Source organism: Amyelois transitella, chromosome 27 (assembly GCF_032362555.1).
Source record: "Amyelois transitella isolate CPQ chromosome 27, ilAmyTran1.1, whole genome shotgun sequence".
Taxonomy (NCBI): Eukaryota; Metazoa; Arthropoda; class Insecta; order Lepidoptera; family Pyralidae; genus Amyelois; species Amyelois transitella.
Window position 1 is genome coordinate 3,251,517 of NC_083530.1, and position 18,928 is coordinate 3,270,444.

Genomic DNA, 18,928 nt, shown 5'->3' on the forward strand with positions numbered 1-18,928 from the left:
TCAAACAGTTAGACAGAGTATTTTGTTGACGGAACTTCGCACTCTACGCGACAATAATGTCACCTCTGTGCCTTTATACCACAAGGTATATACCAAAGTAATCTGCTAAAGTAATCTAATTCTAATCAAAGTGTCAAGTGAATAAGACTTTAAAGGATTAGTGCTGAGGGTTTAATACTTATTTGGTGAATAAGCAAAGTCTTTCTCTTTTAAATTAAATACCACACAGTTTTTCGGTGTAAATCTCCTCATTCAGCGAGTTGAAATCGATGCAAAATGTATTTTAAGTACAATTAAGTGTTTTTGGAAGAAGACTTATCTTGATCCTATCGGGGACGTTCTTTAAAAATATTCAGGTCAAAATTACCTTAAACCAACGAGCTTGCATGAAGAAATACTCGTATTGAACATAGATGAACCTAATAAATATGATCGTTTATGTTAAATCGTGGTAGGTCAGTGAAAATATGTAGTCTGTGTAACCTACTGCTCCGGAAAAGAGGGGTATCACATTTAATACATACATATGTACTTTTATTCCGAATCATATCAACGGGACCAGGTAGAAGGGGCAGGCCAAAGAGATCCAGGCTGTATGTCACAATAGATGATATGCAAGTCAATGGACTGAGAGCTGAGGACGCCAAAAATCGGACCAAGTGGAGAGAGAAAAGTTGGAAGGCGGACCCAGGGTCCCGAAATTTTTCTCTGGACGGTGCAACTGAAAACACGCAGGAAGAGAGAGAGAGAGAGTACTTTTATTCCGAAATTTTCACGGCAATGAATACCGAGCTACGGGCAGTAAATTGCAGTAATCTATTACTATAGATTCCTGGCCGATATCCAACTCTGCCTTAGCCATTAACCCTACAGAAAGTTCGTACCAAATAAATTTCACTCGACGACCCCGTCAGCTACCGAATTTAGTTTGGCTGAAGAGTTTGGGGATTAGTTTAATTTATGTACCGATAGATATATTTAAAGATTCAGAGTACGGTAAACAATGGGGTCATCGCCAGATAGGTGAGTCCTAATAACATGAACTAACGCCAGGAAGAAGAAGATATAAAAGAGGTCTTGGACTGGGTGACTGACTCAGAGTAAACCTTTGGGTACTGGATTTCTAAATTAGCGTATAGGCTCCTTATGTGCCATAGGGTATACTTAGAGAGATAGATGTTAATAGTCTCCTATGGAAACTGGTTAAATAACGATTAATTATACATTCTGTTTACCGAAAGAAATGTCGAAGCAAGGAGAAAAAAAACGACAGTTTAGAATAGAACTACGCTATATCATTCCAAGAGGCGACTAAGAAATAGGTAGTGTCCGACCGAAGCTTCGGCTTCGGCTTCGGCTTCGGCCACCTTCGGCCAAAAAATCCACCTTCGGCGAAACATTCGGCTTCGGCCCAAAATCCGGCCGAAGCCGAAGGTTTCGCCGAAGGTCCGAGCGACCGTCGAGATTGAACGAACTGTTGCGAAAGTCATGAGGCGGCGGGGAGTCACTGTCAAAATATCACATTGCTGATTGCATGCATCAAAACAAGTCCGTACGTGTATTTAAACGAGTGTTTTTGTAAGAAATCAAATCATTATTTTTTACCAGTAGGTAAATCACAAACTTGTCTATACATATAATAAAACAGTAAAAATATTTTGTCTGTACATTTAGTATTTTCGACTGAAATGGATAGAGGGACACTTAGAATGAATAATAGAAAGCAAAAATATTTTTTTTTAATTTCTTGTCTGTCTGTCTGTATGTATGATCACGATTATCTCCGAAAGTACTAAACCGATTTACTTCAAACTTTCACCAATTGCTTTGTTTTAACTCAGAATAACATTTAAAGTTTGTTTCATCAAAATCGGTTCACAAAAAAAAAGTTATCGACATTTGAATGAACTCAAGGCATCAGTATGCCTGCAAATAAGTTACGAAATTAAAAATTCAAAGTCATTTATCATTATACGACGGCATTATACCTATATCATATAAATATAAGTGAAAGGCGACTAAGGGATGGGCTTACAAACTTGGGATTCTTTTTTAGGCGATGGGCGAGCAACCTATCACTTTTTGAATCTCAATTCTATCATTAAGTCAAATAGCTGAACGTGGCCATTCAGTCTTTTCAAGTCTGTTGGCTCTGTCTACCCCGCAAGGGATAAAGACGTGACCATAAATATGTAGTCTACTTTAATTTCGACACCAACGCAACGGCTTCGATGGTCCAGTTGTTAGCCCGTGAGACTGTGAAGTTGGCGGTCCAAGTTCGAATCCCAACAATTACAAGATATTTTTTATTATTAAAAATATATTTTTTTTGTATTGTTTGAGTATTTTATGTAAAAAAACTGAAAATCAAAATACTACATATAATAATAAAACGGTAAAAATATTTTTTCTGTACATTTAATATTTTGACTGAAACGGATAGAGAATTTTTTTTTTACATTTTTTGTCTGTCTGTATCTGACTGTATGATTAAAATTCAACTCGAAATTTACGCGGACGAAGTCGCGGGCAACAGCTAGTTTATCTCTAAACCAACCACCTCTATGATATATCATCAACTTGTATATGAGACAGTCAATATATAAACCTTCAATATTGAGGTTTTGAAATGATTTTAATATTAATTGTAGCTTGTAGACAATATTGAACAAAATTAATTACTGAGTGCTGAGAGAATATAAACCTTCGGCTTCGGCTTCGGCTTCGGCCGAAGGTTGTGGCGATAGCCGATTAATCGGCTTCGGCTTCGGCTTCGGCCAAAAATAGACCTTCGGTCGGACACTAGAAATAGGCTTACACGTATAAACATGGGATTCCTCTTGTAGACGATGGGCTAGCAACCTGTCACAATTTGAATCTCAATTCCATCGAAAAGGCATACCGCTGAACGTGACCTTTCAGTCTAGACTGTTCGGTATATCTACCTCGCAAGCAATAAAGACGTGACTATATGTATGTATGTTTCCGCAAGCTGTAGACAGCCCATTTTCTTTCTAGTCCTTTATGTGGTTCAAATGTGGAAAGTTTAAGTGATTTTCAACTTCGCGTAAACGATTGCCCACTGAGCGCTAGTCGGGGATTCTCTGAATATCTGCCTAAAATGGAAGATTTCGCTACTTTAAATCACACAGACGGCTTACCCACCCCCAAACCCATCGTGCAAATAGAGGTTATTAATAAGATGTGTGGTTTCAAGCAGAATAAGATCGGTAAAGCATTCCGGTACAAACAAACAAACCTTTCGTGGTCATGTACCTGACTGACTGACTCTTTATAAAATAACAATAAGAAAACTCCCTGAGGAACCTTCATACTAAATTTCAACTTTCTCCACTCCGTGGTTTCGGCTGTGTGTTGTCCGTCAGTCATTCATTAACTGATTAGTTTCATTTACATTCATTCATTTATATAATAACACTGATAGGTCACGTACTGTTACTTGGCTTAACGATAGAATTGAGATTTAAATAGTGCCAAGTAGCTAGCTCATCACCTAAAACAAGTATCCCAAGTTTACAAGCATATGTATTATTCAGTTGCCTTTTAAAGACATCCGTGGGAAAGAGATAGAGTGGTCCTAGTCTTTTTACCTACCACACGGCACATAAAATATACAAAAATATGTTTAAATACAGTTTGGTGTGTTATTCACCTATTAAGTGTGTTATTAATAGGTGAATAACACACCAAACTGACTTAACAAACCAAAGAACACGAAGCCATAAGTTAGCTTAAGCAACAAAACCGCTGCGGACGTCCAAAGAGATATAATTGTATAGTTGCTCCATGTGGACTTAATGTTACTTAGGAAGTTCACAGGAATTGCAATAACGCAAGTTTATGTACAACGAAATACATACGGGGGTAATTATAATCACGTATATATCCCTTGCTGGGTAAACAGAGCCAACAGTCTTCAAAAGACTGAAAGGCCACGTTCGGGTGTTTACTTAATGATTGAGATTCAAATAGTGACAGGTTGCTAGCCCATCGCCTAAAAGAAGATTACGAAAGATATTTTATTAGAACAAACAAACTAATTTTCGCATTTATAATATTACTTTAGATATGGATGCAGCGAAAGAAGTATACAGAGATCGTGGTCAATCAAAATATGTAGTCTCTAGTAAATAAGTGTGATTTTATGTATTCATGAATGTATGTATGGATACTTTAGGTTGAGTCAAAGTACTTACTCTAACATTTCAAGCATCAGTCAGTCAAATTTCTTTGTCGTAATAAAAACTAAATGCGAAATAAATATAACTTTTATACAAATGCCACACCTATGTTTACATCAAAGCGAAAAACCGAAATAACTATCGCAAAGTAACCGTCACTGACGTGTCGGTGCCCGGCGAAGTTGGAAAAGCCGCTAATTTAACGGAGTAGTTGGGATTCGCGTCAAAAAGTTTCACGACACATGGAAATTCACGGCTCGGTCCGTTCTCACTACGGTTTTCATTCACCACATTCCATATCTTGGCGTGTCGACATACTTCCAACGACAATCCAATTTTCATACTACAATACATACACACAGTTATAATCATGTTTATTTATTTATTTATGTACACAAAATTATATACAGAAGCATTTATTACAGTAATTCTAGTACAAAGGTGCTACTTATTTCAAAAGAAATCTCTTCCAGTAGACCCATGAGAGGAGAGATTAATTTTGGAGCGGTAAGGCGTGTGCATAAATAACGTTGAACATATTTAACAAAACATACATGCTAATACTTACATAATTAAACATGGAACAATTAAATAAATGACAGTAATAAACTACATAAACATACCATACATAAACTCACGCCTCTTTCCCGGAGGGGTAGGCAGAGACTACCTCTTTCCACTTGCCACGATCCCTGCATACTTCCTTTGCTTCATCCACATTCATAACTCTCTTCATGCAAGCTCGGCGGTTTCGGGCACTTTTGACCTGACCCTTCACCAGGACGTCCTTAATTTGATCAAGATATGTTCGTCTAGGTCTTCCCACCCCGACCTTTCCCTCCACACTCTCCTTGTATATCTGCTTAGTCAACCTGTTTTCATTCATCCTCTCCACATGACCGAACCATCTCAACATACCCTTTTCTATTCCTGTAACTACATCTTCTTTCACATCACAACATTCCCTTATCACGCTGTTCCTTATCCGGTCACTCAATTTCACACCCAACATACTCCTTAACGCTCTCATTTCCACTGCATTTATTCTGCTTTCGTGCTTCTTTTGCCATACCCAACTTTCACTTCCGTACATTAATGTCGGGACCAACACGCCCCTGTGCACAGCCAGTCGAGCCTTTTTGGATAGTTTCTGACTGCTCATAAAGGCATGCAAAGCTCCATTCACCATGTTCCCCGCGTTCACTCTCCTTTCAATATCACTATCACACTTGCCATCTGATGTAAACTTTGATCCTAGATATACAAACTCTTTCACTTGCTCAACTTTTTCTCCTCCAATCAAAATATTACATGCTGTCATTTCTTTCTCCATTTCAAAAACCAGTGTTTTAGTTTTACTTACGTTCACTTTCATTCCTTTCTCTTTTAAAGCTTCATGCATACAGTTTACCATCTCCTGTAACTCCTCCGCTGATGACGCCAGTATAACCTGATCGTCGGCATAGAGCAGACATTTGACGAGTAATTCATTCATCCTTAATCCACTTTCAGACTCTTTCAAATCTGTCAAACAACTATCCATAAATAGGTTGAACAGCCACGGTGACGCAACACATCCCTGCCTAACACCTTTCTCAATCTTAAACCACTCAGTGTGCGCTCCGTTTATCCTGACACAAGCACTCGAATCCTCCTAAACTCTCAAAATAGTCCTTCCATATCTTTAGCACACATTCTTCTCCTTTCACAACGCTACCATCCTGGCATCTGATCCTAGTCAGCTCTCTGGTTATAGTTTTTCCTCGGGCTGACCTTACGGATTTCCAGAATACTTTCAGATTTGACTGAAAGTCTTCTGATAGCCTTTTATCAAAATCCTCTTTATACTCTTCTTTCTTTCTAATCACAGCTTTCTTAACCAAATCTTTCATTTTTTTATATTCCTTACGTGCTTCATTCACATCCTCATCTATAACCTCTTGCATTCTTAAGTTAGCTTTTGCTGCTAACAAATCCAGCCATGCTTTCTTCTTTAATCGCACAAGTTCTTGCACATCTTTAAACATATACACGTATAAACATACCAATATATATTTATATATATAATATAAGTCTATATCCCTTGCGAGGTAGACAGAGTCAACAGTCTTGGAAAGATGACTTGCAACCGTAGGGTTTAATTTAATTTTACTAAATATTCTACATTTTATTATTCTATCTCTTTTTAATATTAAAGGTGGACTGTCTTCGTTATAAGTATGACATAATTTCGGGACCAGTATCTTTTATTACGATGAGCATTATTTTTACAAAGAAATTAATACCAATCTCCGAAAGAAAAATTAAAATTGAGACGAATTGAGAAAGTAGCGAAAGAGGAATTGAACAAAATTCAGACAAAATTTACGTTTTAGAACTTGCATTTTAAATCCATTTTGTATTAAACCTTTCAAAATTTATTTTCAGTACATACTGTAATATAAAATGGAATTTCTTTGTAAATATGTAAATTGACATGATTACAAAATTGAAGTACCTATAGTTTTGATTCATTTTTAATTGCTTTTTTTCATTTGATTAATTTTTCACATTTCATTATCATTCATTCCATTTTTGGCCAAATTATTTAAGCAAAGCCGTCAAATAGTGCAGGAATAGAATCAGCCAGTGTATATTATGTTTTTTCATCAGACTAGTATAAGAAAATATCTCTTCTTAGAAGTTGAAAGTATAATGTTTAAGATTGTAAATACATTTATAAAAGCCAATCAAGAGAAGAGCTATAATAATACGTAAGATTAGTTTAGGCGATGGGCTACCAACCTGTGACTATCTGAATCTCAATTCTATCATTAAACCATACAAATAAACGTGGCGTTCAGTCATGCGTCGTTTGGCTCTCTGTCTATCCCGTGAAGGACAAAGACGTGATTTTAATATGAATTTTAATAGTCTCAGTTCACTTCAAAAACTATATACTATATATAACTATAACTAATTAACTTACAATTCTTTCAAGCGATGGGCTGATAACCTGTCACTAAAGAATCTCAATTCATTTCATTAAGCCGTACAGCTGAACGTGGCATTTAATTTTTTTCAAGGCTCTGTCTACCTCGTAAGGAATATTTATTATTAAAGTATTTACTTTATATATATGTATATGATTTGTGACAAAGTAAGTAGGTGACTTAATAATGGCACGACCCTTCGGGCTTACCCGAAGGTGACAGCGGAGGGTTATGTTTCCAAGTTGATTTAACAAAAAACTTATCAAAAAGAAGATGCTTAGATTCGTAAAAATATGTTTTAATTTGATATAACATTGCAAAATATCTTCAAAGTTAAAATGTTCCTTTCAACTTTGAACTTTGAATCCTACGCTCTCTGAGGCGGTATGAAGCAATCTACAAGATTTTAGAGGACTTTATAATATTTCTTTAAAAATTAAATAGTAACATTATAAATGCGAAAGTAAGTTTATTTGTTTGTTTTTTGTCTCTTGGGTCAGGTCAAGAGTACCCGAAACCGCCGAGCTTGCATGAAGAGAGTTATGTATGTGGATGAAGCGAAGGAAGTATGCAGAGATCGTGGCAAGTGGAAAGATGTAGTCTCTGCCTACCCCTCCGGGAAAGAGGCGTGATTTTATGTATGTATGTATGTTTGTTTCTTGTCTCTTCACGTGTTATCTACTGAACCATTTTTCTTGAACTTTTGTGTAAATAAAATTAAGTCTCTGCCTACCCCTCCGGGAAAAAGGCGTGATTTTACGAGTATGTACTTATGTATATAATTAAGAGTTTGGAGAAGGACAAAGATACTTTTCATCCCTTTCATCCCTTTTCATTTTTGTCGGTTAAAACTGTGATTCCTTTCGTAGGTGGCGCTTAATTCGGACGTGTAGGTAGCGCTTAATTTGCGCGGGCCAAGATGCGAGTGAAGGTTAGTATTAATACGAGTATAATTATCAAGCTTAAACTCTTGTTTTAAAGGCGAAGATAAAGGTGTATGATGTTTTAATTTCCGTGTAGCGACATTTGTTAAAATCATCAAGAGAAAGGCTTTTATACTTGGAATTCTCGTTTTTAGCCGTAAAATTTAACCTGGCGCTTGTTTGAGTCATAGTAGTTCCCGGGTTCGAATTCCGGCCAGGGCAACACGAGAAACGAACTCTCTCTGATTGGCCAGGATCTTGGATTTTTATTTTTTACTAGCTTTCCCCCGCGACTCCGTCCGCGCGGATGTCGGTCTTCGCGTAGATGGTTTATTTCTCCATTTTATTTTCAGTCCGGTCAATTTATACCAAAAAATAGGAATGAAGCTACATTAATTCCCATCAAGCTGAAAATGAGTATAATTGTTTAAAACACAATCAAAAGCATTATTTCAAAATTCCCCATGATTCCGGTTTAAGGAAAAAAATTACCCAAGGTCAAAGGTAAGAAAATGGGATTTTCACGATTTTCTTCAAAACGGTAAGTTTTATAGGAAAATTACCTCAGACATAGATCATAAAGATATCTATAAAAAGGAATCAATATTTTTTTTCAATAAAGCTACCGTTTCTGAGATGAAAATGAAGATGATGATGATTACGATGCAAAAAGTTGCAAGCGTCTTAATATGCATAAGCACGTCTCGTATATACTCTATGTAGCAGTAATATAAGTAAAAATATTGTTCTGTCGGTAATTTGAACTTGAATTCAAAATATAAAATATACATAAGTATAATGAAACCCAGTCCCTTCATTTATACTGTAGTGAAACCTTGAGACAACATCTGTCTCTCTGTTTAATTGTGTACGTGGCTAGGGTCGTATACCTGCTTTATCTCAGAATGCTCAACACATGAAATACCGTTAGTCTATAATAATAGTTGTCCTTGCGGGGATACCGTTGTCGGCTATGGACACCACGGCCTCTCATGCCCTAGGAGTGCCGGCGGTTTAGGGCGCCATGCCGCCCTAAATGATATAATCCTCCGTGCTCTTGCCACCATCCATGTTCCAGCCGTTCTAGAACCAAACGGTCTGGCTCGGGATGATGCCAAGAGACCGGATGTTATGACTTTGGTACCCTGGAGATTGGGGCGGCCTTTGGTGTGGGATGCTACTTGTGTCGACACACTTGCGCCGTCTCATCTTCAGGTTACTAAATCTAAGGCCGTTCTGCTTCAAATGAGGTCAAAAACCTCAAAAGGCGCAAATATGTAGTTATCGGTAATATCTATACTTTTGAACCTTTTGGGGTAGAAACTCTGGGACCGGGGGGCCTATCTGCCCATCAGCTTTTCCGACAATTGTCGAAAAAGCTAATTGAGGTATCTCTTGACCGGAGGGCTGGAAATTATCTGGCTCAGAGAATCAGCATTGCCATTCGAATTTGGCAATGATGCCAGCCTTCTGGGCACATTCCGGCATGTTGATGCTATGCAAGGACTGTACAATTTATAAATTAAATTTTAGTTTGTCGTCATCTTTTTTCTTTCTTTTTATAAGTAGTTTTAGTTTTAATTTGATTATTGCATTGAATTTGATAATTGTAATCTCTATTATTGTCCTAAGATGATTTTCTTCACTTAGGGTTATTCTATTTTTTTTTTAATTATAAATGCGAAAGTTAGTCTTGAGTGCCACTGCGTAGTGAAAACACGTGTTTATTCTAACCTATTTCAGACTTTTTCAAGTTTAATAATACAAATGTAAAAAAAAAACGCGCTAATAGTACACTACCTCAGAGGTGGCAAGGAAACGGATGCATATTATGACGCTTGCAACTTTTTGCATCGTTATATCACAGAAACGGTAGCTTTGTTGAAAAAAAATATTGATACCTTTTTTATAGATAACTTTATGATCTACAATTTATGTCTGAGGTAATTTTCCGATTTGAAAAACTTACCGTTTTAAAGAAAATTGCGATACACCCATTTTTTACCTTTGACCGTGAGTATTTTTTTTTCCTTAAACCGGAATCATGGGTAATTTTGAAATAATGCTTTTGATTGTGTTTTAAATAATTATACTCATTTTCAGCTTGATGGGAATTAATGTAGCTATGTAGTATTTTTTTCATAGTAATTAGTAGCGGCCCGCTTGTGCAGCAAACGGTTCAAGCCAAAGCCGACTTTAGGCGCTACAGGTTACGGCGCTAAATCCACTGCGGGTAACGCAATGTGTGTTCGCGGTTCTACAGAACAACGTCTATGGATAAACTGAAAAATTAAGATTTTATTTTCTTCGTATTTTTTCGGGATAAAAAGTATCCTATTTTACGCCCAGGATAATAAGGTATAATTATACCAAGTTTCATCAAAATCGAACCGTTAGTTTTCACGTGATGCCTGAACATACAGACAGACAGACAAAAATTTTTTAAATCACATTTTTGTATTTGGTATCGATCCAGTAACACCCCCTGCTATTTATTTTTTCAATATTTTCAATGTACAGAATTGACCTTTCTACAGATTTATTATATGTATAGATTATTATTTATTACATAAATTAAAAATTTAAAAAAAAACCCTTCACAATTTTAAGTTTATCTTAAAAGTAAGAAATGAGAAAAGAAACTCAATCTTAAGGTATTTAGGAATGAGAAAGAGACCGAGTATTCCTATTCTAAAGTGCCAAGAACCACACGGCAACAATAAACCCTTTTTGACGTATGTGTCGCGGCGTCATAATCGGAGTTGCCAGCGTAAAAAATAGCGAATCGGCATTGGACGAGCGGTGAAAGATGTCAGATATGTCATCGCGGCACAGGCAAAGGGATTTTTGTGTTTATTTTACGAGTTTATACCCGTTTTTGGACATTTAATAAACAAGGAAGCGACACATGCATGATACTGTTAGCGATATGGGTAGAGTGGTTTTTGTAGACTGTTTTGTCGTTAATGGCGAATTTCGTGAGGCAAAATACATACAGAGGTATAATTACGTCTATATCCCTTGCGGGGCAAGACAGGGACGACAGTCTTGAAAAGACTGATAGGACATGTTCAACTGTTTGGCTTAATGATAGAATTGATATTCAAATAGTGACATGTTGCTAGCTTGCTAGCTAAAAGAAGAATACCAAGTTTATAAGCCTATAATAATAATAATATGTACAATAGCGGACTTATCCCCAATGGGATTTCTTCTAGTCAACCAAAATATAAAGCAAAATCCTTAATTAAAAAAGGCAGCGCACATAAAAAGCATTGAGGATGCAGTATAATAAACAATAAATAATTAGTGGTCACACTTTTAGTATATTTTGTTGTTGGCATTACTGCCATTTAACTGTCACTTGTATTTCCTCCGCCATTTTGAGTTTCTCTCTATGCATTACTACTTAAGTGGAGTTGCCAGCTCTGTTATGTTTTTACTATAAAATATATAAGTTCGTTACATATATTTATTCGCTTATTTTTCAATAGATATTAAATCGGATAGGTAAAAAATATCAAGGCGCAGACTGCTTAAAATGGCCGCCGTAAACCTCACAATATTAATGCGACCGGTGAAGCGACGTTTATTAATACCCGCTGATGAATAAATTAAATAATTTCAACGTGCCTTTGTTGATTTGCAGAGGCTGTACGGTTTTATTTGACGAAATTAAATTGTTTAATTAATTAGTTTCAGTATGACCTAGTTACTGCCATCTTTTTTGATTATATACACAAATAAAATCAGTGCAGTGTAGTTCCCGGCATCAACATAAAAAAGAATAAGACCATTCCATATCTTCCTTACGGATGTCGTAAAAGGCGACTAAAACATAGATTGATACACTTGGGATTCTACTTTTAGGCAACGGGCTAGCAACCTGTCACTATTTCAACCACAATTCCATCATAACGGCATAGAGCTGAACGTAGCTTTTTAGTCTTTTCAAGATTCTTGGCTCTGCCTACTCCGCAAGGGATATAGAAGTGACTATACATATGTATATATGTATTTAAATCAATTACCATTGGTCGGTTCATTTTCCCTAAAAAAATATTTTCCTAAGCATCTTTTATTCTAAAAGCATCCCACGATTTACTTTGAAGTCCAACTTAACCAATCACTTAACTTCCAAGTCTACTATCATAACAATCCCTGGTCACTTGGAAAAAGTCCAAAACTCGAACTCTTCGGGAATTTTTAATGAGAGAAGACAATTTAGATGGTTGAACGAAGAAATGTTTTTATACTTAGTTTTCTTTGTGATTTTCTTAGTAATTTTATTTTATTTTTAAACTGGTTTAATCTTTTCACGATTTTTGTATTTCTTCAGCACATTATGCTAATAGTACCTAGGTTACAGAGCTGTGCTCGGTGGACGTCAGAAAAACCATTAAAAGTAGTAAAACAAAAAAGCTTTCAGGAAAACTACCAAACAAGTCATATTCTTCTTAAATTTACATTAGGAAACCTTTACATCCAAGACGTTGAAAAATTAATACAAATGAGTAACATCCCCTTTGGTTTCGGAGGTCAGACTGCATTCGCTTTGTGTTAAAACCTGACTTACCCAATCCAGGATAACGGTCACAAATCGCCCCCAGGTTCTAGAGAGGGAGAAAAAAAGGAAAAATCCTAGGAGACTAAGGACATACATTCGAATACTAAGTACTGTCTCTGCTACTCTAAGAGTTAGGTTAGGTTAGCCCTAAATCCTAATTTCATATTGATTAAAAATTTGATAAATAAATATACTTAAATTATGCAATGGTGTAATAGACGGATTGATCACTCAATTTAAGTTTATATTACATTTTGGTTCAACTTGCAATTATTAATTAATTATATCCACAGGTATGTAAATTGATACTTTTTGGTATTAACGCCTCTTTAATTAGGGTAGAACGTTTCAATTTAACAAAGCAATACTATATTTGTGGGCTACTTAGAAAAGTTAATCATCTTTGTATCATTGACATGTGATAAGGGGTATGCTTCTCTATGTGGCCCACTGTACATATTGTATGATTGTGGAAGGTTTAGGTCGATAACAAATATGAGAAATCACAAGTTGTAATTTCAAACAATTTTCAAACTTTGCTTCAAACTAACTTAATTACTCATGATAAAAAAAACCAAGTGTAATGTAGAGAATGGTCTGGTAGCGAAAAAAAAAACAAAGTCTGTGCTAGCTGTTTCTCTTTCCGTGCAGATTGTAAAAGCCAATCAAGGAATAAGCTAATTAGCAACCTCTCACTAATTTAATCTCAATTCCATCATATACAGCGACCTTTCAGACATTGCGTGACTGTTGGCTCTGTCTACCTCGTAAGGAATAAAGTATTTTTATTTCAAAGTCTATTCTAGACTTTGAAAAGATACCTTTCTTTTATTCACAAGACAAAAGACAATAGCCACAAAGCGACGTCACTTAAAGTCACTTGTACGATAGAGCTGTTTGAAGCATCTAGCTTTTAAGATTTTAAACCGACTTCGAAATACTTAGATCGGTAAAATAAGAAGGGAATAAGCAGAAAAGAATTCTATATTTCATTACATATGACGGCCTCTGTGGCGTAGCGGTGGTACCCTTGCCTGTGACACCGGAGGTCCCTTGTTCGAATACAGAGGTAACGGCACGGCGCGACACCGCGAAAAACTATCGCCGTCCCGTTTCACATACATATGGTCACGTCTATATCCCTTGCGGGGTAGACAGAGCCAACAGTTTTGAAAAGACTGAATGGCCACGTTCAGCTATTTGGCTTAATGATAGAATTGTGATTCAAATGGTGATAAGTTGCTCGCCCATCGCGTAAAAAAAGAATACCAAGCTTGTAAGCCTATCCCTCAGTCGCCTTTTACGACATTCATGGGAAAGAGATGGAGTGGTCCTATTCTTTTTTGTATTGGTGCCGGGAACCACACGGTGCTCCCGTTTCACGACGTAATAAAAAGCGAAACAGCGATAGTTTTTGGGCGATAAAAATGGCGTCGCGCGTGTCATGCTATTGAGGCTGAATGTAACCTTCACAATCCAGGGTCATGGTCAAAGGCGCACCCCGGGTTCCTCTTCAAAGATGGAATGTGCCAGGATTAGCTGAAGGAAAAAGAACATATTAACACGTCTTTATACCTTGCGGGGTAGACGCTATCATTGTTACTCACTGCCAAGAAATTGCCAAATTACATAGTTACGCAAATTAATAACCCAAATTAATATGGATATCAATCATTTCGATGGATATCAATACCTGAATTTTAAAGTACGATTCTGTAGCACACTTTTTTTTATAAACAAGTTTATTTAGCTGTCTACTTATAAAAAGCTTTGAATTGAGAGAGAGAGCTTTCATCTCTTCCTCGATTTTGTCAATAATCGAACTCACAGTTATAAAATCAGTTCCGCGTTCCAGTTCCAGTTCCAGGAACAAATTCAAAATTCAAATTCAAAATTTTTATTCATTATTATAGGATACTTCATATCGCTTAATAATTGTCAAAACGTATGGTTTAACAACATTGGTTGACGTCAAATAAATTACTTAAAACTAAGTTTACTGCCGCTTCCAAGGCGTCAGTGCAGAAGAAGCGGTAACAAACTGCACTGCAGCATTTTCTTACCGATCATATCCGCAGCAGCCTTCATGGCTCTGATACATAGCAGACAAAATGCAGGAGAGGCGCCTACGCTGGTACGTACAGATGTCTGTCCATGCCGCTACTGCCGGGCCGAGGTAGAACGGGCAAGCCGAAGAGATCATGGCTGGACGTCGCAAAAGATGATATGCGAGTCGATGAACTGAAATCAAAAGACGCGCCGGATACTGGAGCAAGTGGAGAGAGAAAAGTCGGAAGGCGGACCTCGGGCCCCGAAGCACTATGGAGGGTGCCGGGAATTTCTGGACAAGATGGCGGATTATTTATTTAAAACTTTATTGCACAAAAACAAAAATGTACAAAGGCGGACTTAATGCCGTTTGGCATTCTCTACCAGTCAACCAGCTGACCAAACAGAAAAAACTTTAAGTTGGTGGTGCGATAAAGTGCACATGCATAGGTACTGAAAAATATATATATGTATTACAAAAATAAATGTTTAAATACATACAAGATACATAATATACATGCACCTCTTCAAAACACTATTCCATGAAACTGTGGCTTAAAATCATTATTTTATTATTAGATTGTCGATCATAATAATGACTTTTTTTAATCTACGAAGGCAAGTGTATACCGGAAAATGTTTGTAGAAAATTTAACGTGCGTTTGATGGATCACGTCGCGTCCAAATGAGAGTAGGCATACTCCATATTATAAGTATTGGCACCAAATTAGCGTTAGTATAGAAAGGAAACATTATTTGTAGCAGTCTACAGTCATCTTCTTCTTCCTCTTACCCTCGTAGCATGGAGACACACGCGCGACGCCGTTTATATCGCGCGAATAACTATCGCTGTTTCGCTCTTTACTATGACGTGAAACGGGACAGCGATAGTTTTTTTTCACTTTTGTTTTATTTATCTTGATTATGAGCACAATACACCCTCCAATACACTCTACATACATACATATAATCATGTCCACATCCCTTGCGGGGTAGACAGAGCCAACAGTCTTAAAAAGACCACGTTAAGCTGTTTGGCATAATAATAGAATTGAGATTCAGATAGTGACAGGTTGCCTGTCTGTCGCCTAAAAGAAGTATTCCAAGTTTATAAGCCTATACCTTAGTCGCTTTTTACGACATCCATGGGAAGGAGATGGAGTGGTCCTATTCTTTCTTTTCTAATGGTTCCGGAAACCACACGGCACAATACAATCTAGCATATGCCAATTACACACTTCATGGCAAAGCTTCGGGGCCCGGAGTTCGCTTTAAAAAGATAGAATAGGTACAGTTTAAAGATGTTGAATTCTGTGTTGTACGCATTGTACCTTCTGATCAATTTGTTCTTTGACAAACTAAGACGGTTTCGGGATAAGGCATAAAAGAAATATCCTAAAGCCAGAAAGGTTTATAGTTATCAATTCGTTGTCTAAAATTTGCAGGTTTCCTCACGATGATTTCCTTCATTGGAAGATCATCGATAATCAATGAAGGAAATCATCGTGCACAGCTATGCACATTAACCTAAGACCAATTACTTTTTTACGTGTACTTGTTTTTCTATTTCAAGCCGAATAGCTGAACGAACATTGTACCTACATATTCTTCTAAACCCAATAACAATTTTATAATTTGTTATAAATTATTTTTTTTTGTGCAATAAAGAGTTTACAAACAAACAAACAAACAGGACCACGTAGAGATATAGACGTGATAATATGTACGTGTGTACTAGCTTTTGCGTAAGGCTTGGTTTCCGTGTAGATATCCTTAAAAAAAGCCTGTAAACACCACAGAAAGGCTTTTCTATTAGTATATCTCTGTGCAAATTTAATGAAAATCGCTTCAGTAGTTTGCGAGTTTATACTGATAACGTTACTGTATTAACCGCTGCCGCTTATAACTTAGACGCTACGCACAAGCCGCAGGTGCCAAGAAGGTAAGTAATCAATCATACACGACATTGAGGAATCAATAGCGCCTACATGAAATTGTCAATCGTTGATATTGCTGAGCGTAAAATATTGGGGACATTAAGGAGGGGCGATCAAAAGTTGCCAGTCAGGCAACGGAAAGTTGCTCCGTATATTATATCGGTTATTTTGAGTCAGCATTGAGCCATACGGCTGAACGTGGCATTTTAGTCTTGCAAGACTGTTGTCACTGTCTATTCGGCAAACGTTAAAGACGTGAGTATATGTATGTTATGTTATCTATACTAATGTTATAAAGCTGAAGAGTTTGTTTGTTGGTGTATTTGAACCCGCTAATCTCAGGAACTACTGGTTCGAATTGAAAAAATATTTTTGCGTTGAATAGACCATTTATCGAGGCAGGCTTCAGGCAATATATATCATCACTAAAGATCGGAATAGGTAGTTTGAATTGGGGTCAATGAACTGAAACGTATATATTAATATGGACATGCCTCCGTCCGGGATTGCGGGATTTGTAAATTCTTAAGATTTTTCCGGAATTTTTACAAGTGGGATGAAGAATATATTAGTGGTAGCTGTTTTCCCCAGACTTCGTTCACGTAAATTGTAGTCCTATGTTACCCGCGGACAATGTAGTTTACTGTAAGTGTAAGTACTGAAATGGAATCCCGGAAAAGAAGCTTATCCATGTTATGCTTTCTATGGTAATTCATGATGGAAGTACATAAAATCAATCTACCTATTCCGATCTCTGATCATCAAGCTGCAACTCTTAGGAGCGAAGAAGTAATGGAAAATGAGAAAAAAAAGGGCTTCAATGATGCCCAAAATAACTATTCCACGCGGACGAAGTCGCGAAAGCACAGCTAGTAGATTATATGTATAAAAATGACAAAAATATCTAATACAAAGGTTCAGGTAGGTACTACAAAAGCGTGAAGCACAAGTTAAAATCTTACTGCTGTTATGTTCATTTAATTTGATTGCTAACCGATGTGGTCATGGTGACAGAGGTTAATACATATTTATTTATTTATTTCAGAAGCTTAAATCTATCTTTACAGTTTGCACCAATGCGATAGAGAAGCAATACATTTCAATTATTATTAATATTGTAGCATACAATATATAACGCTGTTGCTATGAATTCGCTCAGAGAACATGCAAACAGGTCAATATTTTCGGAAATCCGATTGACATTACGAATCGCGCGCGTAATATAAGTATAATAGTAATAAAGTCAACACATTCAGACAATTTAATGCAACCATTTGCCAAACTGAAAAGGTTATTTTTTTTTGACTAATTACACAGAGCCTTCAACATCCAAGACCCAGGTCAAAATAAAAAAGTTCGTTTCTAATCATGCCCTGGTCAGGATTCGAACCCGGGACCTCCGGTGTCACAGACAAGCGCACTACCGCTGCACCAAAGAAGCCGTCAAAAAGATTGTCTTCCAAATTTGCGGAAGTGAAATAACAGTTGGTTCATGTAAAATCTCGACTTAACGATTAAGAATCACGGTCAAAGGCCCATTCCAGGCTCCTCTCCAGAAAGGTAAAAATGTAAAACCGATACTCAAGCCGGAAGGAACTAAACTCCAAATGAATAATGAAATTGACGAATTTCTACAGAAATGTCTTTAATGTCAAATAGTCTTGAAAAGTTCGTTCACGCAAAGAGTGATTCTGAAGTAAACGAAACTTTAACTGAAGCACGAATGGAAAGTTCGACAAAGTCAGCAAGTTTCGGGTTAAATTGTTTAACTCGTAAGTATGATTAATAGCTGACGTGTGTATGGAGCAGACTGAAATTTAAATAATTTTATTATTGAAAAACTTTTCAAGACTATTGGCTCTGTCTACCTCGCAAGGGATATAGACGTGACCATATGTATGTATGTTGAAAACTATTTACAAAACAATACAACGAAAATATTATAAGTAACTTGCGTTTACCCGCAGCTTCGCAAAGTGAATTAAGCGCCATCTACAAAAAGCGACGAATTTATATTTTAACGACCAGATGGCATTTAAAAAAAAACAAAAAAGCGCCAAAAAAGCAACGAATTAAACGCCACCACCTACAGAGAATATAAGTTTGTCGCAAATCCCACGGAAGCTAAAGTTTTCGCTTTTGTTAAAATAATTAGAAGCATAATTTGTCCATGGGAATTCCCATGCAAGCACTGGGTAATAGTTATGAGTAGGATTATTGTAAGTAAAAGTTTTATAAGTAAGTTGAGTGTATTATACTTTTACTTTTTTAGGTTTAT